The sequence below is a fragment of the Cyprinodon tularosa genome, unplaced genomic scaffold (assembly GCF_016077235.1).
Source record: "Cyprinodon tularosa strain WSP-4 unplaced genomic scaffold, ASM1607723v1 ctg240, whole genome shotgun sequence".
Lineage (NCBI taxonomy): Eukaryota > Metazoa > Chordata > Actinopteri > Cyprinodontiformes > Cyprinodontidae > Cyprinodon > Cyprinodon tularosa.
In genome coordinates this window covers 869,328-897,300 of record NW_024038897.1, presented here as the reverse complement: position 1 = coordinate 897,300, position 27,973 = coordinate 869,328, and the positions used below count along the sequence as shown (strand labels likewise).

Below are 27,973 nucleotides of genomic sequence, written 5' to 3'. Positions count from 1 at the left end.
GGCTCCAAATTTTCTTCAACGGAGAGTCTCCAGACTGATCTGCGAGTGAAACCTTGAAAGCTTGCGAGATCAGGATGGTCTCACGAGGCTTTAGAATATCAGCATAATTTCTGATTTTTGATTGCTTCAATAATTCAAAGCCCCTAACTCACTTTGTCAACATAAAAATCATCAAAGCACATGTTTGTTTGTGTTCAAATAATTCAACAGGAGATTAGTGGACATTAAAGCAGCAAAACTCCTTTTGTGGTGCCGGATTCTTCATGTTAGGATTAATCTTAAACTGTTGCTGTAGTGACCTTAGTGAATTAAGATGTGCCTCTCCCTAGAGAATACCTCTCCCCTGTGAATTGCTACTAAAAGATCTCTGACAAAGCATGCCAAGTGCTTCTGAATCACCATTTTATTTACTGCTCCTAATACATGAATACAAAAGGATTGCATGTTACCAGAGAGGCAAAGCACAGATACATTTTTGTTATTGTAATTTCTCTCCGTCTCTAGACCCTGTGTCATATTACAACCCGCTGCATAACGCTGTTTTGAGGAACAAGCCAGACATGGTGAGGCTGCTGGTTGAACATGGAGCAGACATTGAAAAGAGGGACAGGGTGAGTCACTGTATCCGACTTTGTTCTGATTCATTGCCTCCCCGAATCATATAATAATGTATAAACATCATCTGCTACATGCCTTTAGATCCATGGGAGTAGTCCTTTGGACCTTGCCAGTGAAGAGTCAGAGAGATTGCCCTGCCTGATCACATTGCTGGACCTAGGCGCTGATGTAAATGCGACAGACAAACATGGTATGTTCAACTGTCAAAGTGAAACCTATCCGTCTGTGCATCTTTGTGCTCAGAATAATTTTCCTTTGGTCTCTTTAAAGGGAAAAATCCTTTGCTCCATGCATTAGCAAGTAGCGATGGACTGACTGTGCACAACACGGAGAACATCCGGCTCTTACTGGAACGAGGTACTGCTTACCGCCAAACGCTCCTCAGCTTCTCAGCGTCAAACTGGGCAACAAAGCAAAAAGCCACATAAAAAAACTCAGAATCGTTAGCATTTCTTTTTTTGTCGGATATTCTAACTTTGTTTGAAGTCCTTTTGTTATTAGAATCAGTGCTTAAAAAAATATTTTCTGATGTTGTGGTTGAAGTGAATCATTTATGATGCAGGAGAAAAGCATTTTTGTCTCAGTTTTGACAGCAGACAAATGAATCTGCAGCTAAATCTAATTAGCTGACTTACACAGGGCATATGCCGGTCTATTAAAGCTTAAACTCTGAGACCCATCCCAATGCAGGAGGTGAGTTTATGCTTTTGCCAGAATTAACCATAATTCTATATAACTTTTCTCCAACGATAAGAATCAAGAGTGGAGGTGCAGCAGAGTGATGTTTTAATGATTATGTCCAAATACGTTGGTTAGGAGTTTTCTTCTTTTTAAAAGGTTGTTTTCGGGTCACATCCGTAGTTATCAGCCTGATTCTGACCCGTTTCCATTAATCCTATCCTGGTCCTGCCTTTGATATCAGGCTCTAAGAGCTCCTTTGCAGGCTAATACGCTGTGTTTACCATGGAAGTCAGCCTGGCAGGCCAGGCTTAACCAAGTTATATTAAAGCAAAGTTTAATTTCACTATAACTATAAAGACAATTAAAGCCTAGCTATGCCTGTTGTCTGTTATATTTTAAAAGGATTTCCTCTAGAAACTCCTGTGGGACAAAACATTCTGAAGTTCCAGAATGATGATGATGGGCGAGTTGGCTCGACCTAGGGCCTTAAAATATCTGATTTTTTTTTTTTTTCCCGATTTTTGTGTCACCGATTTAGTTAACCTGAGCAGGCGGAAAAACAGTAGAGCAAAAGCCTTAGCTACATGACGATATAAGAACCTGTAGCCATAAAGCGATACGTTCTTTCAGGTCACATGACCTGGCCAATGACTGTACATCGTCTTCTCACTTACATAGGCGCCATTTCTAGAAGGAAGCCGCGCTCGTAGCAATGATTGTGTCAAGGCTTGTGCTGTGTCTAAGAAGTTGACCCTCTAAGGACAGCCGTCCTCATTTGCATAATGAGGCTGAAATGCAGAAACACAGAAATGTAAAAACGACAGGCAGAAATAAATAGGGTTAAAAAATACCAAGGAAGAATAAAACAGACATAAATATAACATGCACATAGATAAAGAATAATAATAAATAAAGTTGAAGGTTAAAACGGGCAATAAATAAGGTAATTATTACAAAGGTGGATAAATATAGAAGCTAATTAAAAGAGATATACATTTATGTCTCACTGTATAATTAAATTTTTACCTACATTTATTTGTATTATTATGTATTATGTATTTTTGGGGGCAATTAATTGTATGCTAATTAATTGAGCATTTCTTTCTTTATATTTATTTATTTTTAAGTATGGCAGGGCTGGTCCTCCATACACAGTGTGCTTTTAATACAGCTTTGCTCATTTGGTTGTATAATTCAGGTTAAATACCCTTTTTTAGTTAGTAGTTACAGGATTTACAAGATTGTTGCAGGGCAAACTTCTAATCATTTTCCAGGCACAAATTATCTGTCTCTAAAACACACGGCTGAGGCTGAACACAAGCCTTTTGTAGCAGCATGAGGACTGTTCAGCCTGCAGAAGAAATGGAAAAAAAACGCCATCTGGGGTCGTCTGAGGCAAAGTAACCGAAGCTAAAAAACAATCGCCCTCTGCAGCTGTCTCTCCTGATTATTCACAAGCCGGCAGCCTTTTTAAATCCTGGAGGATCAGGAGGAAGGTTTGGGTTCAGTTTAGGATACGGCAGCTCATCCAAGCAGGTTTCAGATATTTCCTATTTAAAGTTTGTTTTTAAGTTGTGGTTTTGCATATTTGTGTTCCTATTTGGGCAAGAAAAGATTTAAAGATATTGAACTTTCTGTACATTTAAAAATGTTCTTTGACAGCAGTTTGGGAGCTCTTCCACATCCTAAGATTATGTATTTAAACAACATGAAACTTATTCCTACTTCTGATATTTACTAAAAAAAAATGTATTCTACCTTTAGGAGCTTTGGAAAAAAAAAACAGCAATTTTTTCAGAGGAAAATGTATTTATTTTCCTTCTAAGTAATATGAGATTCATGAAAAAAAAGGTTTTATTTAAGGCTACACTGTCACTTTTAGCCACTAGGGGCACTAGACCAGTAACTTCCAGGTTTAGCATGCCTGAAGGCTAAAAGAGGCACTATCCTGTTGAAAATTTCCCTCGTTGTCTTAAAATCTGAGAGCAGACCTTTAGACCAGCTCATTGAAACGAGTTACACCAAGGAAACATTCTCCCCTCTGGATTAAATCTTACATCATGGAACCAAAAAATATGCCTGATCAGGTAAGAGTCAAATCTCTTTCGCTGCCCAACAAAAACTTGGCTTAGTGAACCAAAGTTTTTAAGGGGAAAAGCAGCCTCCGTACTCTGCTGTATATTAACCTTAAAAGCTATTTGATGTATCTCAAATGAAACAAATATTTCTATAAATGATCTTGCAGAGGTTGAATACCCTTAAGTTTTTTTTAAATTTATTTGATGCATTGCAAACTTGTGTAAGGTTTTAATGCGATGGATCAAAACAAAGTAGCACTTTACTATAAATTGAAATAAGGATGAATGTTTTACATTTTGCAAATGTTAAATCTAAAACAAATGTAACTTGTGACAAAGCTATAGGAAGTCTTGTTTTTCTCAGACTCCGTTTGAGACAGAGTAAATGTAAAAGAACATGCAGATCAAGTGAGACCAGGGTTAACTCCTCATCGTACTCTCTAAGCCGGCGGTCTTTAACAGGGGGTCTGCGACCCCTAGGGGTCAACAGAGGTACTGCATGGGGGGGTTGCGAAGTTTTGGTTGATTAGACTTTTTTTTTTTTTTTTTTATTCCCCACTGCAATTTTTTTTTCACTAATTGAAATGTCTTTAAATACAAATTAACATGAATTCAACACACTGTAGTAAACACATAAATGGAGGCAGAAGATGTCTTTCAGTCATCAGTGTAGGGCTGCAACTAACGATTATTTTAAAAATCGATGAATCGGCCGATTATTTTTTCGATTAATCGATGAATCGGACAAAAAATATTTTTTATATTAACCTCTTTATTCCAAAATAAACATTTTAGACAGAACAAACAAGCACACAAGTACAGGTTGCTCATTAACTGTACCGGTGCAATATGAAAAATAAATGTTTGTGTAAAAACTACGCAAACTTACATGAGAAATGTAGCTGTACATCCACAAAATATAGGCTACTTTGTTTCATAAAGTGCAAAAAGAGACAGGCATTTTTGTTTTTAAAAGCCCCTAAGGGGTTCAAACAATAGGCCCCCCCATTTCAACAAATGAGGTTTTTTAGACTAGAAGAGTTCTGCCTTTTAAGACAGGAAAGTATAGCAGTTAAAGTTGCTACTTGAGAAAATACTTAACCATAGAGATAAAAATAGCTGTGATTCAAATTATAAATTGTATTTGGAATAAAAATGAGAGAACTAGGGGTGCTAAAAAACACACCCTACAAAGACAGATATTTACATGGGAATGTGGCATATAATTAATTGACATATTACTGATCTTGCTGGATTTTATTCTGCTTTACTTCCATAAATTGCAGGATCTTCTTTATCTTTGCCAGAAGATTTAAACTTTAAAAGCCTTGCCCTCATAGTTTGCAAGTTAATTTATTTATAAAGAAAATGTAAACGCTGCTTAAGCTAATTCAAATGAAATTAAAAGTAAAATAAGTAGCCAACCTTATCACTGTCTGTAACCTACTAACAAGGTAAGGAAAGCATCAGATGAGCTACCTGAGAAACTTACGTTACGTTTCCCCACTTTAAAACCAAACAAACATGGTTACTCATCCTGCTGATCAGCTCTCTTCACTGCCATCGAAGGCTCCAACGTGTTTTCTTTTCAGGTGCTGCGTCATAACAGTGGTGGTTCCGTGCCATGTTCATTTGTTTTTACAAAAGTTGCATGTTACGACTTTTTTCACTTTACAAAGCGCAGGCTATTTTAATTATTGTGATCAATTTGAGCCGTCAATCCCGGCGCATGCGCGCTGCATTTGCAGTCTCGACGCTGAGGGTAAACTCATCACTAAAATCCTGCTGCTCTGACTGCCCCACTGAGAGGGATTCCTGTGGGAGAGGGAGAAAGGGGTTGGGATGGGGGAGTCGCCCCACGGCAGAGTAGGAACGATACATGCTTTCACGTAAGAGTTTCCAAAAGCCGCCAGTGACACCGTAAAATGTCGCCAGATTTGTTGCTAGTCGCTTTTTTGAAAAATAGTCGCTGGAGGGGTCTTAAAAGTCGCTGAGTTGGCAACACTGCACCTGCGGCGCTGACTCGCTCCGCCATATTTTTTTTTCTTCCAAGGGATGACGGCGGCGGCGGATGACGCATTAATCGCGCGACACAACTAATCGATGATTAAATTCGTTGCCAACGCTTTTAAAAGTCGATTTTTATCGATTTTATCGATTCGTTGTTGCAGCCCTACATCAATGCTCACATTCAGCGACACACAGGAGCTCTTTCAAGCTGGGCACCGTTTCATTCACAACACCTCAATGAGGAATTAGAAATACTTTAATAATCCCAGAGCGAAATTACTTTCAGATATGAGTCCCTGCTCCATCTCACCATCAGTTTGGGGGTCCTTGGCCTGGTAAACATTGAAGACCCCTGCTATAAGCGATGTGTGGATGGAATTTGGCATCCCTACATTGAAGCATGGTGGTGGCAGCATCATGTGTTGGTGAAGCTTGCTTCAGCTGACAGATCGTCTCATACTGTGGATCGATTTTATTTTAGTCTGTCACATAAAAAGCTATAAAATGCATTAAAGTTAGCCTCTTTAACATATGAAAAGTTCTTGGTGAGCAAAAGTACCTCCTGTGTCTTCAGGTTCCCCAGGAGTATGGAGTGCTGCCACTGTAGACGGTGAAACGGTGGAGTCCTCCCTGGTGTTCTTGGTGAAGGAGGCTCTGGAGGCCAGCACGGAGGACGCCGCAGAGATTGGTAAATTCTGCCTGGAAACCACACAGCTACTGCTTTCCCACGGCGTGGACCTCAGCTGCTGTCTGAACGAAGATGGCGAAGAGTCTCTGATGCAGGCGAGCCTGGAGCACTTCGACTTGCTTTTTCCTCTGGCGGTGCTCCTAATGCAGAGTGGAGCCTCTTTGGTTTGCTCCCATCACAGTTCTTTCTGTTGGTCAGGTTATAGCCTCCTTTTTCAGAGGCTTCAAACAGTCCTGCAGCAGTGCACAGATCCGAGTCAAGCAGCTGAGCTGCTGGAGCAAGCTGAGACATTGCTGGACTTTGCGAGGGTTAACGTCCCAACACTGCATCTGCCTCAGAGGCTGGAGCTTCCTGTGGCCAATCTGGACTCTCACCCACATGCTCAGGCTCTGATAGAACTACACAACCGTGTAGTGGAGCATGAGGGGAGCCCTCCGTCACTTCGCTGCCTTTCTAGGGCATTCATAAGGAGCTGCGTTCAACCCTGGCCCATAGTGGACAGAGTGAAAGCTTTGCCTTTACCAGACAGATTGAAAGACTTCCTTCTTCCAGAGCTCACCTATATCCCAAAGCCAGGCTGGGAATGCTTCAAGCCACAGCAGAGCCAGGATTAATACAAACATTTTTGTTTTCCTGAAATGAAAATGTAAATTAAGCATCTATATGTGCAAAAGTAAAATTTGACAAAAACTAAATGCCTTTTTTTTTTATTATTTGTGATTTTCCTTTTGTTTTATACTGTGAGATACAAATTGATGTTTGTAAAAAAAAAAAAAAGTTTTTTGTTTTGCAATGGAATGAAATTTCTGTATAGCAGTGTTAATTTGGATAAAATGCTGCAGTATAAACTTAAAACCACCAGATAGCAGTGTTGAATCACAGTAGATGCAGTGATCTAAGATTTTTTTTTATTATTTTTATTATTTTTTGCCTCTTATCAAAGTTGATGTGGATGATTCGAATCCATCGATATATTATCACCTTCTATGGGGATGTATTTTTCTGTTTAGTGTTTTTTTCACAATGCATTGGAATAAAACAAGTTTAATTATCATTGGCCCATTTTTGTTTTTTTAATCCTTGTGTTCCTGGGAGGAAAAATAAATTCCTCTAATTGGCCAGTTAGTGGCAGTATAGAGCTGAGTAGAAATGCTGCACTCCCAGGCTACCTGCACAAGCAGAATAATTAATGCAAATAATGTATGTACCACATGGTTGTGCTCATACTCAGAACCTCAGAATAGCTGCTAAATAAAGCGCCTCAATTTAAAGGCAGCAGCACAGCAGGAAGAGTCCTCCTTTTGTAGCTTTGACATAATGTGGCTGCTGAAGTACAAAGCTTTACCAAGCATCTCTAATGTTTATGATTAAATACAGATGAATTCTCCTTCTCTCACACTCAACCCATCCAACACAGCTTTAGCAACAGAAAAACAAAAAAACCAAATGTACTATGATGGTATAGGAGGACCATAGGGCACATATGTGTTCATGTTTGAGTGTATGTGTGCCGACTAAACTAAATAGGACATTGTGTTATACAACTAACCCCTTCCTGACATTGCTGAAGCTGGAGTGGCTCCAAGGCTTGCAGGCGCTCCAGCTCCTCTTGGTTATCTAGGTCACAGCCTCTGAGGAGAAGAGCCTCAGCAGCAGCAGCAGAGCTGCATGACACACGCTTCACTCTCCTGTCCGTCTGAATCTGCCTGCTTGCTCTTGACAAAACCCCAGTGCTGGCCCTGGTAGGACGAGGGAGGGAGGGAAGATGGGAGGCGATTGAAGGAAGAAGAAGAGAGAGGAGAAAAAAACTAGCATTAAAGATACAGGGATGGCTGAGAGAGTGCGCTCGTAGAGGACATATGATAGAAAGCAACATTGGTTTAGATATACACCCTTCACTGGCTGCAGGAACATAATCCTGACCAGGCAGATGTGCACAGTACTGGCAGAATCAAGCTTCTTCTATGGAGTCCAATCCCTGCTTGTAGAAGGTGATGGAGCAGAGATAGTGTGGGGGGAGGGAGGGCTAAGCCAGTAACTCTCCATCCAACGTTTATTGGAAAAACAGCACGGGTGAAGCTCTGTACTGAAATTAGTTATTGATCTATTCTCTGCCTGAAGCCTCTGTGTCTTTCCCTGCACACCTGCTTATTCTCTAGCCTTTTCTCTCACTGGTCCAAAGACCTCAGAGGGTTTTTACTTTGTATTGTATCTTATTTTTACCTCATTTGTTTGTCCAATGTCATTAAAAATCATTTTGATATTAGATCTTTGTAGCTCTTCATAGAAAAGTTGAAAAACAAAACTTTGGAGTAATGTTAGTTTCTTAAATGAGTTAACCGAAAATGATGAAACACATAAATCACAATGTGATTTTTTTTACCTGTCTTCAAAGCAGATGAGGAAGTTAAAAACTGGTTGTCTGCTTGTAAAGCAGAGAGGTACACCCAGAGTCAGACTTCAGAAGGAGCTTAACAGGGCTTCAGCCAACGGCCCCTAGGCTCTGAGGTCTAAACCTTTCTTTTTTTGTATGAAAATTTGACTTAAAACTGAATTTTAAAGCTTCTAAAAAACTACAACTGTAAGACCTTTTCATTTGTTGGATTTTCTTGTAGATAAAGGAATCCTCGATTACTAGAATATCAGACTTACAGTAAGAGCAAGCTTAGAACATACGCTGACCTTTCCTCCTAGCTTTCAGTATATTTCAGTGACTGTATTACATTGCATCATAGAGGCCTGGTATACTGTAGCTACTATAACCATCCTCCATTCATTGTCTATTTCTGTCACTCCTTGCATGGTTAGATGGGAGCTGCATGGTGCCTTTATCCACTGGTCTTCCTATGATAGTTTTGCAGATATTTGAACAGATGAAAACATTTCTAGGAATGAAGACATCTTCACAGCATAAGGAGCAAAAGTCCCCAAATACAAAAACTATCTTTTAAATTAGTGATTCTCAACCGGGGGTACTCGTACCTCTGGTGGTCTACGAAAGCATTGCAAGGGGTACATGAAAATATTTTATGTTTTTGGTAGTAAAATAAAATAGGGCTGTGCTCTGTTTTGCTTTGTTCATTAATAATTACTAACATTATTTATCCTACATTGGAGAAATTTACCTCTGCATTTAATCCATCCTTTGTGGAGCAGTGGGCTGCCATCGTGGGGCGCCCAGGGAGCAGTGTGGGGTTAAGGGTCTTGCTCAAAGACCCAGAGTGGCAGTCTGTGGGAGTGGGGCTCAAACTCAGAACCTCACTATTCCAAGCTCTATGCACTAACCACTAGGCTGCCACTATCCAACTTTATCAAGAAAAAGTATGTTTTTCTTATATGTTTGCGTTCATCAAATCCAAGCAGAGGAACAGACTGGATGTAGAGAATGTCCTCATATATCAGCTTTTTTCACACTGAGCCATCGGAGCTCATCAAAGCAGCTCAGATGTTTTGATAAAAAAGAGTAAAGCTATTTAAGTCAGTCTGACTATAATTTTTGTTCTGTATTTTGTTCCCAATTCATCAAGTTTAAACGTGATTATAAGGGAGTTACTCAAAGAAGCTCCAGTTTTATAAATACAGGTTTATAACATGATTTTATTTTTTTCAATTCCTTACAAACCACCAGGCAACATATTAATGTTGGAGGGGGGGGGGGGGGGGGGGGGGGGGGGATTTGCGATGAAAGGAATAAAATGCCTAAGAATTAAATGCTCAGGTTAAAAGATGTAGTAAAATAGTTTTTGTTTTATAATCGGTTATTTCAATTTCCACTTTTCAACAGTTATCAATACTTTTGACTGAGGGGGCCACTGACGGTAAGACAAAATGCCCAAAGGGGAACACAAGTGAAAAAAGGTTAGGAAACTGCTGTAAATCAATCAGTTCCCACCGATCTGTTGTGATTTGCAAAGAAGAATTCTTCCAAAAACGAAGAAGATTATGGAGAACAGTGAGCATCCTCTTCAGATTTTTTACGCAAAAGCAAAGTGTCTTAAGTCAGAGGCTTCTCCAGATCTGGTGCAAGACAGACTGATACAGAATAACCTTCCTGCCTGCAGCTATTTTTGTATTTTTGAAATGAATAGGATATGCAAGACGGCTGTGGTAGGTTTTAGCACAAAAAAAGCATTTGTAATGGGAAGGTGACTTGAATTTTTCACTGATTATTGGTTACACACAAAAAAAAAATGGAGGTAGCAATAACCAGCCAGGTTATTGAAGCACCAGTTTCTGTGCATAAAATTTTCGAAGTATGTTACTTGTTCTACTGTTTTTCTGCATCTTCACTCAGGAAAATATGTCTGTGGATCCCTGCAGATGGTTGTGAAGTTAAATTACCATCAGCTCTAACATACCCTACCTTCTACATATTTACTCACAATGATCGACGTCTTTTTAAAACCCAAACAGCATGCCTGGGTGAAAAATGAACTATAACAAATGTGCAGAATTCCAGAGCTTTGACAGATCTGATGGTTTCTTCTTATTAACAGTTAATGCTTCAGACACAGAAAGGATGCATACATACATATGTGCAGTTCTTCCTGCTCCGCCCAGTATTCTGGTTGACTCTACAAGTAGAAAACACATTTGTTTCCAACATCTTCAAAGCCTTTGTATTATCCAGGAGTGGCAGTATTTTATTACTAGGAGTTATTCATAATCTGTTGATCGTGTTCGTACTGATAGGCCAAAGGGAGCTGTAGTTCCTCCACCATGTTTTTGAAAAAATTTTCTACTGGGAACTGTTTTTGTAATTCCCCCAGATTGGAATATTGGAAAGAATTTTTGGATGGATTATTGTTGTAATCAACAAGCACATTTTCTAAAGGAAAATGTCATGTTTTAAAGATAAAAACAGGAATCAAGCATATTCTGTAAATGGAAATCTGAAAGAAAATTAATTAAAAAATTATTTATATTTTATATATTTAAAATGTTTAATTTTTTCAGACCTCTCTTTTCAGATTGAGTTTTACGAATTCCATTCTTTCCAGTTGCATGTCAAGTGCAACCATTTGTATTATTTTGAAAATAATACAATTAATAAAACTCAAACTGAAAAGAGCAATAAAAACATTTAAAAATGAAAAATTTATAAAAATTTAAAAATTAAGTTAGAAATATGATTTTTGGTTCAGATGTTTTTTAATTTCACCCTTGGATAAAAAAAAAATTATTTTTCAAATTTTATTTTACAAAACCTGTTTCTTTCTTTCAACAATGAAAAAACTAAATGTATCCCATACAAGTGTGGAACATCAGGCCATTGACGCTAAGATGAACAAATTGGCTGAGTGGAGCTGGCTGACCTGTCAAGCATTAGCTTGGTTTTAGATTAATATGATGCAGTTTAATGAGTCAAAAATTGCCCGATCATGTTTAGAAGCCTGAAGCTTTATCTGTTTACACTGACTGCTGCCAAGTTTCACGGTTGCAATTGGTTGGAGATAAGGTTTTGCTGCCACACATTGGTGGAAATCACTAGAATACTGTTCAGAACCAGAGCAGGAAATACAGCACCTAACACACTTCTGTCAGAATTTTTCAATTGCATTTTTTTTTTACCTCAAGTAGTAATTTATCCCTGTTAGCAGCTTTTTAAAATCTGGATAGCATCCCAGTTTTTTGTGTCTTTAAGCCCCTGATCTCTGATAACTCTTCTCTTCCCAAATAGATAGCTTCCTTTTAAAGAGGGAAATGTTGGTTTATATGCAGTAATTATTTTTATTTTTAAAAATCAGTCTCATGAAGATATTTACAATGCAGAGACATTGTAGCCTTTATTTAATCTGTCCATTTATCTAAAAAGTGCCATGTGCATTCAGATTTAGCCCACCTGAGATAAAACTTTCTAACGATACTTCTTTTCTGCAATCACAGCCTCAAATCTTTTCAGACATTGTTTTGCTTTTTCTTTTTTCAAGAAATAAACTCAATCAAATTTGAATATCAGTGCAAATAACCCTCACTTAATAATCCATGACTGTTATTCTTAACCCTTTAAAGCCCGATCCGAGAATAAAACAAAACAGAAAATTACTTTTTTTTGGTTTGAAGTCCTTATTTGCCCTTTTAACAAAATATGTAAAAAGAAAAAACAGAAATACATTTTTGATATTAATAATTTATTACTATGCGATAAGTCAAGATTATTTTTTGTGTAGTCTTCTACTGGCTGTTATCAGGTATATCTGATTGTGTACAATAGGATTTTGAGCAAAGTTTTTACCATTAAATTATGCAAAAGGTTTCAGATGCAAAACATTTCAGAAACCGTATGTATCAAATACGATACATTTGGCATTACAGGGTTAATTGAAACAAGGTCTTTTGACTGGACCGTTCTGCATTATGAACACACTTTGCTCCAAAAGATTCCATTGTATCTCTGGAGTCATCGTTCTGCCAGAGGCGAACTTCTTCTTCCTCGTTCCTGCACAAGATCAAGAACAAACCCTACAGTATGGTTTGGAAATATTTGTCATATGAGATGAAATGTGTCATTCCTCCTGTTAACCAAACTGCTTCATTTTGCTCTAATCTGACCAAACATTTTTTGTTAACTATGTCCATGAGATAGATTGGCGAAAAAACTGGACCTCTTTTGTCATACATTCAGCAGTTTTTTTCATTTTTATTTTTTTATTAATGAAGTTTGAGGCTAACAGCTTTCATGGTAACTGATTCTCCCAACAGAACTGTGGATCTTTACAGCTCCTCCAGAGTTACCTGAGCTAAATCTAATCAACCCTCATCTTGTATTTTCTGTCAGTTTCATGACACCTTTTCCCTTTCTGGTTGATGGATTTGAACAGTGCTTTGGGGGAGTGTTGGCCTAGTTGTTAGAGCAGTGCGCTTGTCCTCTGAGAAGATTGCAAGTACCTGGTTCGATACCCATAGCCTGCACTCTGGGTTGCCGAGCAAAACCCTTAACCCCACACTGCTCCCTGGGCACCGCACAATGGCAGCCCACAGCTCCTCAAGGGGATTGATTAAATGCAGAGATACATTTCTCTAATGTGAGATCAATTATTATATATATTTAAGAAACTACATTTAATTTAATCTCCTAAACTTTATCCCTTATCACTTAAGTATGTTTACCTGGTTTCATGATGCTGTGTCTTTACTTCTGTTGCTTAGCAAACATCTGAGGCGTTGTTATATGACGAAATGTGATAAAGTGCTATGAAAGTGGTATGAATGCTTTTGCAAAGGTCTATTGATTTGCTCAATGCTTATGGTAAAAACTTGATACTTTAAAATCTTCATATTAAATGGAGGAGCATCAAAATAACAAAAGCAAACTTGTACACATTCAAACTGATTAGAGATTCCCTACCGTTTCACGCTGCTCACAGTTTTGTGCACTCCATGATCTTTTCCCATCTAAGTTACTGCATTAGTTCTTGGTCACAGGCCACAAGCACTACTATCAAGCCTCTTCAGATGATATATAATAGAGCTATAAAAATCTTAGATAAAAATACCAATCAGGTCCCATCACTGTGTTAGTCTGAAGAATTTAAAAATGCTGAATTTCGAGAACTTTGTGAAATTTGCTCAGTTAAAACTGGTTTACAAATGTTTGCATGATAAGGCCCCTAAGGTTTTGAGTGACTGTGTAATTCCTCTCAGAGCTGTGGGCTCAGTCACAAGAGGAGCCCACAGTGGAAACTGTCAAGTACCCAGACGCAAAACCTCTTTCGGTCAATCAGCTTTCATTGTACAAGGCACCAAAACATGGAATACACTCACCGGCCACTTTATTAGGTACCCCATGCTAGTAACGGGTTGGACCCCCTTTTGCCTTCAGAACTGCCTCAATTCTTCATGGCATAGATTCAACAAGGTGCTGGAAGCATTCCTCAGGGAGTTTGGTCCATATTGACATGATGGCATCACACAGTTGCCGCAGATTTGTCGGCTGCACATCCATGATGCGAATCTCCCGTTCCACCACATCCCAAAGATGCTCTATTGGATTGAGATCTGGTGACTGTGGAGGCCATTTGAGTACAGTGAACTCATTGTCATGTTCAAGAAACCAGTCTGAGTGGATTCCAGCTTTATGACATGGCGCATTATCCTGCTGAAAGTAGCCATCAGAAGTTGGGTACATTGTGGTCATAAAGGGATGGACATGGTCAGCAACAATACTCAGGTAGGCTGTGGCGTTGCAACAATGCTCAATTGGTACCAAGGGGCCCAAAGGGTGCCAAGAAAATATTCCCCACACCATGACACCACCACCACCAGCCTGAACCGTTGATACAAGGCAGGATGGATCCATGCTTTCATGTTGTAGACGCCAAATTCTGACCCTACCATCCGAATGTCGTAGCAGAAATCGAGACTCAGACCAGGCAACGTTTTTCCAATCTTCTATTGTCCAATTTCGATGAGCTTGTGCAAATTGTAGCCTCAGTTTCCTGTTCTTAGCTGAAAGGAGTGGCACCCGGTGTGGTCTTCTGCTGCTGTAGCCCATCTGCCTCAAAGTTCGACGTACTGTGCGTTCAGAGATGCTCTTCTGCCCACCTTGGTTGTAACGGGTGGTTATTTGAGTCACTGTTGCCCTTCAATCGGCTCGAACCAGTCTGGCCATTCTCCTCTGACCTCTGGCATCAACAAGGCATTTCCGCCCACAGAACTGCCGCTCACTGGATGTTTTTTCTTTTTCGGACCATTCTCTGTAAACCCTAGAGATGGTTGTGCGTGAAAATCCCAGTAGATCAGCAGTTTCTGAAATACTCAGACCAGCCCTTCTGGCACCAACAATCATGCCATGTTCAAAGTCACTCAAATCACCTTTCTTCCCCATACTGATGCTCGGTTTGAACTGCAGGAGATTGTCTTGACCATGTCTACATGCCTAAATGCACTGAGTTGCCGCCATGTGATTGGCTGCTTAGAAATTAAGTGTTAACGAACAGTTGGACAGGTGTACCTAATAAAGTGGCCGGTGAGTGTACATTACCTGCAGAACTGAAGGGAGAGTCAAACTGGGTCCTTTTTAAACATAAACTTAAAGACTTTTTATTGAGAGGTCAGTCATGTAAACATTAATAATCTAACTGACCTGATTTTATTTCTGTGATGTTTTAGTGTGTAATTTGTTCTGTTGTTCTTGTGTACAGTCACTGTGTTTTGTGTAAACGCCTAACTGGGGACAGACATTGAGAATTAGCCTTAGGGAAAATGTTGTAGTGTGTGACATGATGCATGAAACATACTTGTCCCTATCAAATAAACGAATAAAAAAAAAATAAAAATCTGAAAGCTATTGTTTAATAAAATATAGTCAAACCTTTAAATAAAGTTATATATTTAATCCAAGTAATTTTAGATAGCATTTTTTCTAGTAAGTGGAATAGAATATAAAATCATCTTTAATCATCAAAAAGAAAATCATTTTTCATGCTTTTTTTTTTTTTGGCTTTGTAGGTAGCCTTTAGAGTTCCTTAAACGGCCTTGACCTTTTCATTCACAGCTCCATCAACTGACAGGCACCATGATGTATTCGGGGCCTTTTTTCCTTTGGCTCAGAGTGCCGCCCATGCAGAGGGTGCATCTCCTTGTCTTTCTCTAGACAATGTCTAGACACGGGATAATTGCAGACATCACCCAACGCTCAGCTGCTGCCAGGAACCCCATGGGAGTTGAGGTGGACTTTGAAAGGAGTCAACCATTAGTCAGTTAGGGGCTCACAGACCCCTCCAAGACTGGGTAGTTGACTATTTACTGTACGTATTGGGTTTAAACATGGACATAGACAGAGAAATGCCTAACTGCAGATGGGGTGACATCATGAGATGAAAATGCACTCCTGTGTTGATGGAGCGCACCAAAATGAATGGCTCCTAGCGCTCAGATGAATGCGGCTTTCATCTACCAGCTTCCACGTGTTTTATCATCTAGAAAATTGCTGTTTGGGTGAAAACACTTAAAAACATTTTGAGTGGGCGTGAATAAATGTGTGTGTTTTGTGTGTGTGTGTGTTTTAGGGGGGTTTCTGAGCTATGTGTACTGGGTTCGCAAACTAATCTCAGATTGGGGGTGGATGGGAGCCAGGATAAGTGAATCCTGTCGGGGCAGGCCACCTTCTCATTCTGCTCCAGGTGTCTTTTCCTGTCTGACAAATACCGGCTGCCTTTCTCACCAGTCGCTACAAGTTTTATGGAGCTCTTTGTTACGTGCTTACGTAGAGACTTTTGTTTCGTAAACCTTCACCTTGCTCTAAACCCTACAATTACCGCATATCATCTTCAGAAACTTTTAAGTCTACCACTACCCCAAATATCTGCTCATTTACACGGGTATGTTTCGTTTGTTTTTGCTCATAGGAAAAGCAATGCCTTTTCTGTTTCCCCTCTTGATTTCAAAGTGGAACAAAGAAATGTAAAAGTTCTCTACCCTGGTTCCTATTTTGGAAGTTTAGAAAGTCCACCACCCTCCACATCCCTACAACTGACGCCATTTCACAGAAATTCCAGACAACTGGCGCCTGAGCTCTGCCTCCAAGAAGGACATGATGAATAGGACACACCCTTGGTATGCTGGTGAATGGCAGAATATATAGCACACACTGCAGTGAACCAGCCTAGATTCATTACAGCCTCCAAACTCAGCTCCCAGCCCTTTTCTCTCCCTCTGCTTTTTCTTCCCCCCTTGAGTTCCACACAGTTCGCCTGTTTCTTTTAGAAAAGAGAGCCTCCCAATCTGAGTGAAATACTCGGAGGCACCAACAAGGCGAGCTACAGCTCTTTTCCAGAGCTGCTGGTTCCTGATCCACCTCTTTGTTGTGGTCTATGCATGCCTTCCCTGGTCACGTGATGCCGTCTCCATGGCAACCCCAGTTTGAGTAATCATTTGCGTTACGACCTTTATTCCCTTGAGGAAAGAGGATGGGAGGGGGGAGTGAGTCTGAGCCTGTAGAAAGAGGGAGTAAGAGCAAAAAGAAAAAGGCAGGCAGAAGGGGAGCGGTGGAGAGAGGCACAGGGAAGGAAAAATATGCACAAAAACAACTTAACGGCAAAATGGTCTTCTATTTTGCCTCTATATTTGAGTTTTTAATCTATATTTATGAGGTTGTTTTTTTTTAAGCCCAGATTGACTTTAAGTATTTCTATTAAAAAAAAGTGTTGTTGTTTTTTTTTATTTTGCACTTATTGCACTGTGTTTATCATGTCTTGCTATCTTTTGTAGCATGAATCACGAGGCAGGCAAGCTTTTTAAAACCCCCACCCCCTGATACACACATACATTATTTGTTAATATGTTCTTTAGAGCTTCTTGTTGACTTCCATTTTTGGGTATATTTATGCTGAACTAAAATCCAGTACATTCCCTACTTTATCCAAAACTTTTTTTTGCACCTAAATCCTATCCCTAAAATCTATCCCTAAAAGGAGGATGGGCTAATGCATGGAACCGGGCTTTGATCCCAATTACATTAAGGGTTTTTAGAGGAAAATATAGACACGTACACTTGTTCGCAAGTTTGTATTTCCCCCCATGTTACAACATTCTTCTGACTTCTACACCTAACTTTGGCCTAGAACTTATTCACAGTGTAGCCCTAGCATTAATCCCTAACCCCTACAACTATGTTGCACTGCATTTGGGCTGGGCTTGGTACCATCAATGCTCGTTGGTCTTAAGGTGTGTTATTATACCAGAAAAAGTCCTCAAGATTTAGGAATAAGTGGAACAAATACAAGTATACACACACACACACACACACACACACACACGCCTCCCCTTCATTTCTTCTTGGAGGCGAAGCAGCACTGTGCCACATGTGCAAGTCTCAGCAGAAACAGATTCTGTATGTTCCTGTTTCTCGCTCTCCCGGCTGCGTTGGCATGGTTACCAAGCTAGTCCAACCACGGTACACAGCCCTTCCTGTCTCTTTCTCTCTCTCTTGCTCTTTCCACCGTTGGGTGATTCAACCCATCAGTTGGGTTGTGTCATCTCCTAGATGAAGTCTGCAGCTCCCACGTCTCCTGAGCTATAGTTTGTTCTTTAACGACTATAATCAAGGAGTTGTGTGTGTTTTGCAGCTAATTGGTGGATTTGCTGGTTTCTTTGACCATACATTTAAGGGGAGTGCTTGTGTTGGTTGAGTGTTCCTAAATTGACAGGAGGTGAACTAAAATAAGGGGGGGGGGGGGGTACTGGTGATAGACACTTTATGGGGGTGGGGGCGCTGCTGCTGCTGCTGGTGGTGGAGGTGGAGCCGGCTGCTTCCAGGTGCCTGAGACTGGGGCTGAATATGAATTAGGGGGCCCTGGTTCTCCTGAGATGGCGACTGGGGAGAGGGAGAGCTGCTAAAACCAGAGACCAGTGGAGCCTGGCTGGATGAGAAGGGCCCCCACAAGCTGCTGACAGGAGCTAGAGCTAGCCATCACGTTAATTAGCGTTTTTTCTTACTCTTGCAGCAGCAGCAGCAGCAGCGAATGGGGGAGTGGGTTAGCGAGGGATGTGGGGGTGGTATATGACTCACAGACACAGTATGGTTTATTCATGATGGAGGAAGGGTGTGTGTTTCTACGTGTGTGTGTGGAAAAGAGTGTGCCAGAGAGAGTGCAAAAGAGAGAGGGAACAGACATGTTTTTTCGCGGACGGTTGTGTGTATGTGTGTGTTTTTTTGTCTTAGCACATCATTGATTGGCATCACACCATCATATTAGCACTTTGAAAATAAAACCATTGCTCACTTTTTTCTTGTTTTTTTCCCCTTTTGTTTTCTTTTTTTACTCTCTATAAATGTACATTTATTTCCTTCTAATCTCGATCCACAGTCACAGCAATGTATTATTTGCATTTCCACCATTACAAAGGCATTATTGATCGCCTGCTTTTGGGGCCTGTCTGGGAAAGTCTGATGAAATAGGTTAGGGGTACATCTCTCATAGGTGACCTGACCTTGTCTTCTCTGTCTCAGCTCCCGACAGTGATCCTCATCCCTTTGAGGGATGCGCAGGATCAATAGATCGGTCTTTCACACACACCAATCATCCGGTATTCCCCATCCGGCGCGGGCGGAGCTGCTGCAGTGTGCTGAACATTCCTGAGGAGGCAGTTAGTTTGCTCCACACCACAGCAGGAAAATGATATCTTAGGTGTTTGTTTGTAGAAGGCTGTAAGGGGAGGTAACATTACAGCTCTGGTTAACTCTAATTGTCTCCTCCTATCATTATTGACAACCATGACCTCTGCTCATTGGCATATCTGCATTCTGTCTGCACTGCAGAGCCTCCACCACACCACTCGGAGCGTTCTCTCTCCCAAGAGCGGCAGGGCCCATGCCTCATAAATACAAACACAATCTCTCCTACACCCTCTGACTGCAGGACAGGGTTCCACACATATCTACCCATGGAGCTCAGCCCATTTGCATACATATTAAAGTGACGCCTCGGAAAAAAGGAAGAGAGAGAAAGAAGGGGGATGAGGGAAGGAGGGGGCACGGGGGTTGTGGTGGGGAGAAGAGGGAGCGGGTATATGCAAACAAGGCTTTCATCTAATATGCAAGAAGCGGCATTGCTCCGGCATAAATCTGCATCTGAGCTCCGGGAAAGAGAGCAGAACCCATTTGACAGTAAATGGGTTCGGGATGACTGTCAGAAGCACACAGGAACATTGTGTTACCCCACGGAGAGCTGCGCTGATTGATCAGGCTGGCATGTCACTTATGGAGTGAACTAGAAGACTGCAATAGAACATGCAAAATAAATGTATTTCTCACAAATATTAATGTTAGAACAATTTAAAACTCCCACGAAAAACTTTCAGGGCTGTCTGTGCTACCGTTTGTTTTGTACACTGTGTGGAGAACATAGAAAGCTTTAGTGACCTTCACAGATCCTAATGGGAATGTCTTAACTCTCAAAAGACCTTGTCGGATTGTTTCATATTGTTTCCAGCTTTTTATCCTGAGCTAGGCTAATCAGTGGCTGCTGGCTCTAGTTTCTTATTTACATATCATAATAGTCCTCTCACTACAAAGAGGCAGATATTGTCAGTTTCTGTGCGTATGTGTGTCACTAAATAGATATAATGGGGGGTTGCAAAGGCAAAGAATATTTTGTTTTATACAGCCGGAATGATTTAGATGAACAAAAATGTGAAGCAGAAATTTATTTAAAACAAGTCAAACTGTAAAATACCTGCTACAGTATTAACTGATAATGATGCATACTGTGATTTAAAGTTTCTCTCACAGTTTTTTTGTTGTTGTTGTTGTTGCCTAATTTGTTTTCAGATAATTTGTCCTATGTTCATTAGAGCAATATAAAGTGAGCTGTCAATATTAAATGCTGATTTCATTTAATGAGTGAAAAGATGACAATAACACATTAACATAGCTTTAAATGCAAATAATAAGAAGACCTGTTATATAGAAAAAAACTGTTTATGCCATTGGGAATTTGTGGTAACTTCAAATAAGCTGCAGTGGAATTTTGACTCAATCATCTTCTGAAAATTAGTTAAAATTCAGCACAGTTTTGTACACTATGTATTTTCATGCAAGAACATCCTGTTTAAAGTCACACAAAGCTTCTCAATCATATTTAAGGCCGAACTTTGACTAGGCTGCTCCTAAACCTTCATTGATCTATTTTTTTGTTAGCCATTCAGATATGGAGCTGGTTATTTGAATTATTGGTCTTGTTTCATTCGTATTTTAGGTTTGTTTGGCTTTAAGAACCTAAACTGTTGGATTGATAGTCTGCTTCTGGATTTTCCAGGAAAAAACAGAATTCTGCAAGTTGCTTAGGTTCAAAGGAAGTTGCTCCAGATTATGACTATACCACCAACATGTCGAACTGTATGTAAACAGGATGCACACTTTACTGAATATTTTTCATAGGTTTTAACCCTATAATGCCAAATGTATCGTATTTGATACATACGGTTTCTGAAATGTTTTGCATCTGACACCTTTTGCATAATTTATTGGTAAAAACTTTGCTCAAAATCCTATTGTACACAATCAGATATACCTGATAACAGAGGGCAGAAGACTACACAAAAAATAATCTTGACTTATCGCAAAGTAATAAATTATTAATATCAAAAATGTATTTCTGTTTTTTTCTTTTTACACATTTTGTTAAAAAGACAAACCAAAAAAAAAGTAGTTTTCTGTTTTGTTTTATTCTTGGATCGGGCTTTAAAGGATTAAGGTAAAAAGAAAAAGAAAAAAGAAAAAAAAAGTTTTTTAGGAAATAGGGAATGCACCATTGCATTAATGTTGGTAGAACTTTAGACACTGTTTTGGATTCTTTGAAAATATTCTGTATGTCAATGTGCTCTTTGAGTAATTGTATTAGGTAGAACGGATGAGCTCACTCACTTCCTTCAAGGAGTCCAGTCTTTATTTTTATTGCAAATAAAGCAATGCATGTGGTTTATAAGTAATCTCACCATTTGAAAGTTTTCTTTTGTATTTAATGAGGTGATCTTTTCCTGTATGAATGGATAACTTAAAAGTAAAATAGTTGTATAAAGAGTTCGCAAAGAAACTACTCCCCCTTAGCTATAAAAATACATATAGCTGTACATATCCGTAATGTACCTTATATGTTTGTTTTGTTCAAAATAAAAAATGCTAAAGGTTTATTTATCCTAAACTTCATGTCAGATCAGATTCCTATTGATTATGGTTTTAACCTCCATTTGGGCCAGTATGTTCATATGATGTATGAAAGATTATGATTCCTGATCAGATCAAAATAACTACAAGTAACCTTTTTCCTGGTAGCTAAAGCTCCACTGATTCAATTCAGTTTCTAAGTCTTCAATCGATATGATGAAACACACATTTTACATAATTATAATAACAAAACTCAGGTGTCAACATTAAAAACAATATTTTTAATAAAATAAATCACATGTTCATATGATGACACCATAACAACAGAGATAGGGTATACTAAAAATGAAGATGTAGATCAATATTTTCATTTTGCATCAATATAATTGGATCACTGATTATTTAATCGATATATCGAGATGGATCGATGTATGGTTTGTATTGCGGTTAAACTGCTTTTACTAAACACTCTGGACTGATTACTAGAGGTGTTAAAGATTGTTCAATAAAGGAGATCTCAAGCATGTAGAAAGAAAGAGAGCGTTAAAGATGTGTTAATTTTCAAAAATCAAAATAAATGTCAGAAAATAATTATTTTAGAAGCAGTTTAATAGACAACAGACAATCAGTAATTTAGGCTATCAGTTATTTGAAAATAACTTCAAATTAAGTTACTTTGTACTTTTCAGTTTTTGTACTAATAGTTTAAGCAGTTAACCTCTGTATTAAAATTCTATTTTATTGTTAGCTTTAGATAAGATTGTTTGTCTTACTAGATCGAAACCCTTAGCAGGGACTGGGCCTGCAAATTAGCCTTTAAAGGGCCAGTAGAAAGGAGGGGGGGGTTTCTTTAAGATTTTTTGTCTTGCGCCACCTTAAATAAATTGAAATAGAAAACAAGTGATATAAAAAGTCAACATCTGACTGACGAGCAGCTTATAGCTGGCAGGATTATGAGGGTGTAGTTGGTAACAGTAGGATGTACTAGACCATGGAGGGCTTTTAAAAATGGCTGCGTATAAAATCTTTAAATTGACATTTTTTTTTATTGCACTGCTTTGAGCTGCAAAAAATTGTGTTGTACCCTTGAGGAACAATGACAAAGACTTAAAATATCCTTTTTATTTGACCCGACTAAAACATTGTTTGATCAGAAAATTGACACCTCAGTTGTTCAGCGCATGTGCAGCTATAAGCCTTAAGCCTAATTTTCCTGAATGTACTTAGTGTCGGGAGTTCCCGCGGATGTGACATCAAGCACGTCCATGTTGAATATGTCCAACCCAGCAAACAATGGAAGCCTTATATATTCAGTTTTTTGGGGATACTCAGAGGCGACTGGCATCCAGCTCAACTCAGACACCAATGACAACTCCACATAAGGAGGAAAAAGTAATTAAAAAATTGTCAAGTAAGAGCGCAAGAACGGCCAGAAGAGTTCTGCAGTCCTGTGCTTCAGCCACAGGTGGCAGTATATTTAGAAAACTCTGTAATGTATCCTAAAAAATGCAAAGATGTATGATAAAAAATATGTTCGAAAAGAAGATGTATTTAAGTGTGTAAAGCTGCAAGCAACATTAACTTAAAATATGGTGAGATGCGGAAGTGGGTGTAGTACCAAAGAAATGTATTCAAGTAAAAGTAGCACTGTACTTCAACATGATTCTACTTGAGTGAAAGCAAAAGGCAGCTGTCCAATAAATGAATCAAGAAAGAATAAAAAAAGGACTTGGTAAACAGGCTACTCAAGTAGTAGCCTGTTTACCAAGTAAACAGGAGTAATTGTTTTGCCATTTAAAATGACACGAGAAAGACCATAACATACAGTTATTAGCAAATTCTTGTCTTAAAGACTACATAATAGTAATGGAAACAAATACCAGGGAAAAAAAGAATTTAGAAAAAGAAAAACTCTCCAAAATCTATTTAAAAAAATATAAAATATGAAACCATTACTTAAGATAGATAAAGTATGCATGAAGGAATGTCTCAGCAGATAAAAGTAATATTAAAGCAGCAGGGATTGTGTACAAAAGAAAACAGTAATTTTAGTGAAACTCAAACCTTTGGTCTGTGCCTGGTGCATTTTAGCTTAAAATGTACTTGCTTTTTGTTTATCTTTTTTTTTCAGTGAAGCTACTCATACTTGGTAGAGTAGCCAAAGATTTTACTGGAGTAAAATTAGCGGCCCTTCATGATAACAATATAAAGTTAAAATATTGTGCATTGAAATTACTCCTAGAAGTAATAGATTACTCAGGTGGATGTAACTGAATAATTTAACTAGTTAGTACCATGTTAAGACGCAAATGCAGTGATGGTGGATCTAAAAAAAATTTTTTTAATTTATAAAATGCTTTATAAATAGCTTCACAGGTTTATTGAACTGAGCCTTATTTATAAATAGGCGCAATTTGTTGTTTATTACCAACAGATTCTGGTTGTAAGAACAGACAATAGACAATAGATCACTAGTTTTTGGGCTGTTTTTCAACAGCTTATCTCTTTTTTCAACAAAACCTCATTCCAGAAATACTGTTATTAAATGTGGCTCAATGTCATTTATTTAATTGTTGACATATGATTGGTTGTTTGTTAGCCCTGAAACTGGTTTGATGGGGGGAAAAAACGATTGTGATAAAACTGTTCCTATTTAGGAAGCTAAAAGAAGCAACCTTTTTGCTAATTAAATACATTTTAAACAAACTTTAAATCTATAAAAACCTTGTACAAGTTAAACATACAGGAGAAGTAAATCTGAAACCAAATCTTTGTACAAAAAAAGTCTTTTTCCTTGTTGTCATATTAAAATGATACAGTTCCCATTTTAGCTCAGTTATATAACGGAAATGTTTTCATAAACACATGACAGATTAATTAAAGACATTTTTTAGAGATTTTCTTTTCATTAATTTCTTTGTTATAGACATTTGGAGACATAATCTCAATACTAAGTAGAAGTCATAGGATTTCCTGTAAACTGTATGACTTACTAGAAACGTTTTGAGTGGTCTTTCAGCTCATGTCGGTACAGTGCTTGTTTCACATACTTTCTCACTCAGCTTTTGTTCTCTGGACGATGCAAACATTTTACACTAAAACTCATCATGTCAGTGACAGGGACTACGAATATGTCCTCCTGAACAGTACGATGGCTCGACATTCACCTTGATAAACTATTGTCAAGTATGCACGTGACTTCTGGACGTCCAAAATTTTCGCCAATTAATTTGAAATATTCTGGTGAAGATTCTCGGTCCTCCAGGTCATATTAATTCCAAATAAGTTAAAAAAAACAATCCACTAGACTTTCTTTCCAAGTTTGAAGATGTTTTACTTCCCATCCAGGATCAATGCAAAATGTCAGATATAGCTTTGAGTTTGAGGCTTTATAGAGTGGACCAAAACAAGACCCTTAAAAAGAGACTAGTGCATACTAAATACAATACCCCCAGACCAAATATGAGCTGAGTGGTGTATGCAGTTCAGTGCAGTGAGGAATGCTCTGATCTGTATATTGAAGAAACCAAACAACCTCTGCACAAACGCATGGCCCAACACAGAAGAGCGACCTCCTCGGGACAAGACTCGGCGGTACATCTACACCTTATGGTCAAAGGACATTCTTTTCAGGACCAGAATGTTCACATTTTGGACAGATGATAGGTGGTTTGAGAGGGGCGTGAAGGAAGCCATCTATACTAAGAAAGAAAAACCAACCTTAAACAGAGCGGGTGGACTCACATTTTAGCTTTCAAAAACCTACAATGCAATAGAGTTGATTTCTTCTCACTATCATCGCAACCCCCACCCCCTTACAGGGGACCAGAGCCAGGCCAACGATTCCCTCTAACAACCCCCTTTCATAGACATATACCCCGTTTACACTACCCTTAAAAAACTGAGCCGAGACCGGTCCGAGCTCAGTAACTGAGATAACTTGTCGTGTGTGAACGGAAACAACCTGAACTGAACCGAGATAAACATAACCGGACCGCGCTAACTGCAGACCAGTTCCCGAGGTGGGTTCGGCTCGGTTTTTTCCTGGCTCGGTTCTCTGATAACAAGAGCGCATGAGCAGAACGCGTCATCGCCGACTGGCTGAACATGCCGATTCACACTCCATTCCAGAAAGTCGGCTTCCCAAAAGCCGACTTTCTCAAGTACATCCGCGCAAGGTTGCCGTCTTCGCCTGACCCACCGCAAACACGGAAGTACAGCAATAATAATCAAGCATAACTTTCTGAATGTGACGGGCGCCGCCATTTTGATTTGCTTGATTCCCTCCTCCTTCGTCTTCTTCTTCTTGGGTTTTACGGCGGTTGACAAACAGCGTTTGGTGCATTACCGCCACCAGCTGCTTGAGTCCCTCCTTCAATCCTAGCAGTAATACCGCACATCGTCACTAGGAGGCGAGGAGTCGAGGCGTCGAGATAACCGAGATAAGTGTGACGTGTGAACGGTCGTCAAAACTGAGCTTGGCCTGGTTACCGATCCAAGCTCGGACCGGTCTCGGCCTGGATCGGTTTTTCAAGGGTAGTGTAAATGGGGCTTATAGACAGGTTTTGGGTATCACATGCTAACAAAGGAACCAAACGACCCCCATTCCAAAGGGGCGGACCGGCTCGTTAGGTTCAATTTGCATGTTTTCTAAGCTCAAACTAGGCTTTGCTTTGGTCCACTCTATAAAGCCTTGAACTCAATGCTATTTCTGACATTTTGAATTGAAAAAGCTTCCTGGATGGGAAGCGAAATGTCTTCAAACTTGGAAACAAAGTCCAGTGGATTTTTTTTTTTTTTTTTTACTTTTTTGGAATTAATTTGAAATCACATGATGCTACACAATGATGGTGAATGTTTGAGGTGTTGCCTTAGCATGAATCTACATTTTGGCTCCAATTGACTTGACGGTGTCATCATTGGGAAATTGAACTTGTTAATGTTAAAAGATGCCTGTTGGTGTTTGGTCTTAGTTATAAACTGCTGGACAATCAAGTTGTCTTTTTTTTTCTCCATCCGGGCTTTGTGTTCAAACCAGAACTTGGGTTTGAAGTCGGGCTATGTAGGACATCAGTGAGTGTTGCTGCTTGTGTAAATTTTACCTATTGTGTGAAAGATCAGAAAACGGTGGTAGAAGAACAATAGGGATCTGCTAATGTTACTAACGCTACATTCACATGAGCTAATACAATATACAGTCTAATTTTCCTAGACACCCTCACAAGGAAGACAACATAGTATGAAAGGGGATCCAAAGATAGATGATTTATTCACCATGGTAAATAACTTTTTCACCTTATGACTTCTTAAACTTGGTGAATAACCAGTGACAAAGTAACAAAGCCATGGGATCCTGATCTAATAACCTGAATAAAAGCAGAGCAATCTCATTGTATGACAAGTTCTGAAGTTAAAGAAACAACTCTAAAGTTTAATTAACTGGAAAGGTTTAGTAACATTTGATACCAGATTGTGAGAACAAAAGTTATGTGCTCATGTATAAGAGAGTTTTGGCCAAGTGGTTAGAGCTTTTTCCTGGCCAAGTGGTTAGAGCATTGTGCTTGGGTCTCGGAGGATCTGAGTTCTGCAAGACCCTTAAACCCCAGTCTGCTCCCCAGGCGCCGCACAATGGCAGCCTACTGATAATAAAAAAAAACTGAAAAAATGTTAACATCTGGTTTTGCTGTTTTTTGTTTACTTTTTATTAAATAGCACAAACTAAAATGTAAGAACACCAATGCTAAACGATCCTATTAAGTTTAACTGAAGCACACTGCAATAATAATCTAGTAATAAGTAAAAATGTCTTAAATTAGGTGTATTTAGCTTTAATTTGAGTATGTAAATAAGATTATTTGCCAATGGAATAAGTATTTTTACTCTTAAAATAAGATAATTAGATAATACGCACTTGTAATAGGACAACACAATTGTTTTTTCATATTCTAAATGTAAATTGTCTTGTTCCATTGGCAAAGTGTCTCACTTACCTCCTAAATTCAAGAACAAATGCACTTATTTTAAGGAAAATATACTTATCTAGATATTGATTTTTCCAGAGGAAGAGCTCACCCACAACCTGTTTTTGCACAGGCAAAATTAGAGCACATGATGGCAGTGCTAAAGCAAAAGAAAAAAAAAAACGGCACCAGTGAGACTTTACTTACTGTCCTCGGAAACTGGAGCGAGGCCATGTGCTCTGGGTTACCCCTAACTCTGTGAGCGCTTTGAGTATTTCACGTTGGGCAACCTTGAACTCTCTTTCCTGTTTTCCTGCCTGAGCATGTCGCA

General features: G+C 39.1%; 1 long non-coding RNA gene across 1 annotated transcript; it reads right to left on the bottom strand.

Moving 5' to 3' along the window:
• Nucleotides 1-27,973, bottom strand: LOC119785152. Its single transcript, XR_005281019.1, has 4 exons — nucleotides 27,850-27,973; nucleotides 5,698-7,814; nucleotides 1,974-2,087; nucleotides 1-1,018 (listed from the first exon to the last, which is right to left on the bottom strand). It is a non-coding gene; the product is annotated as an uncharacterized LOC119785152 (long non-coding RNA).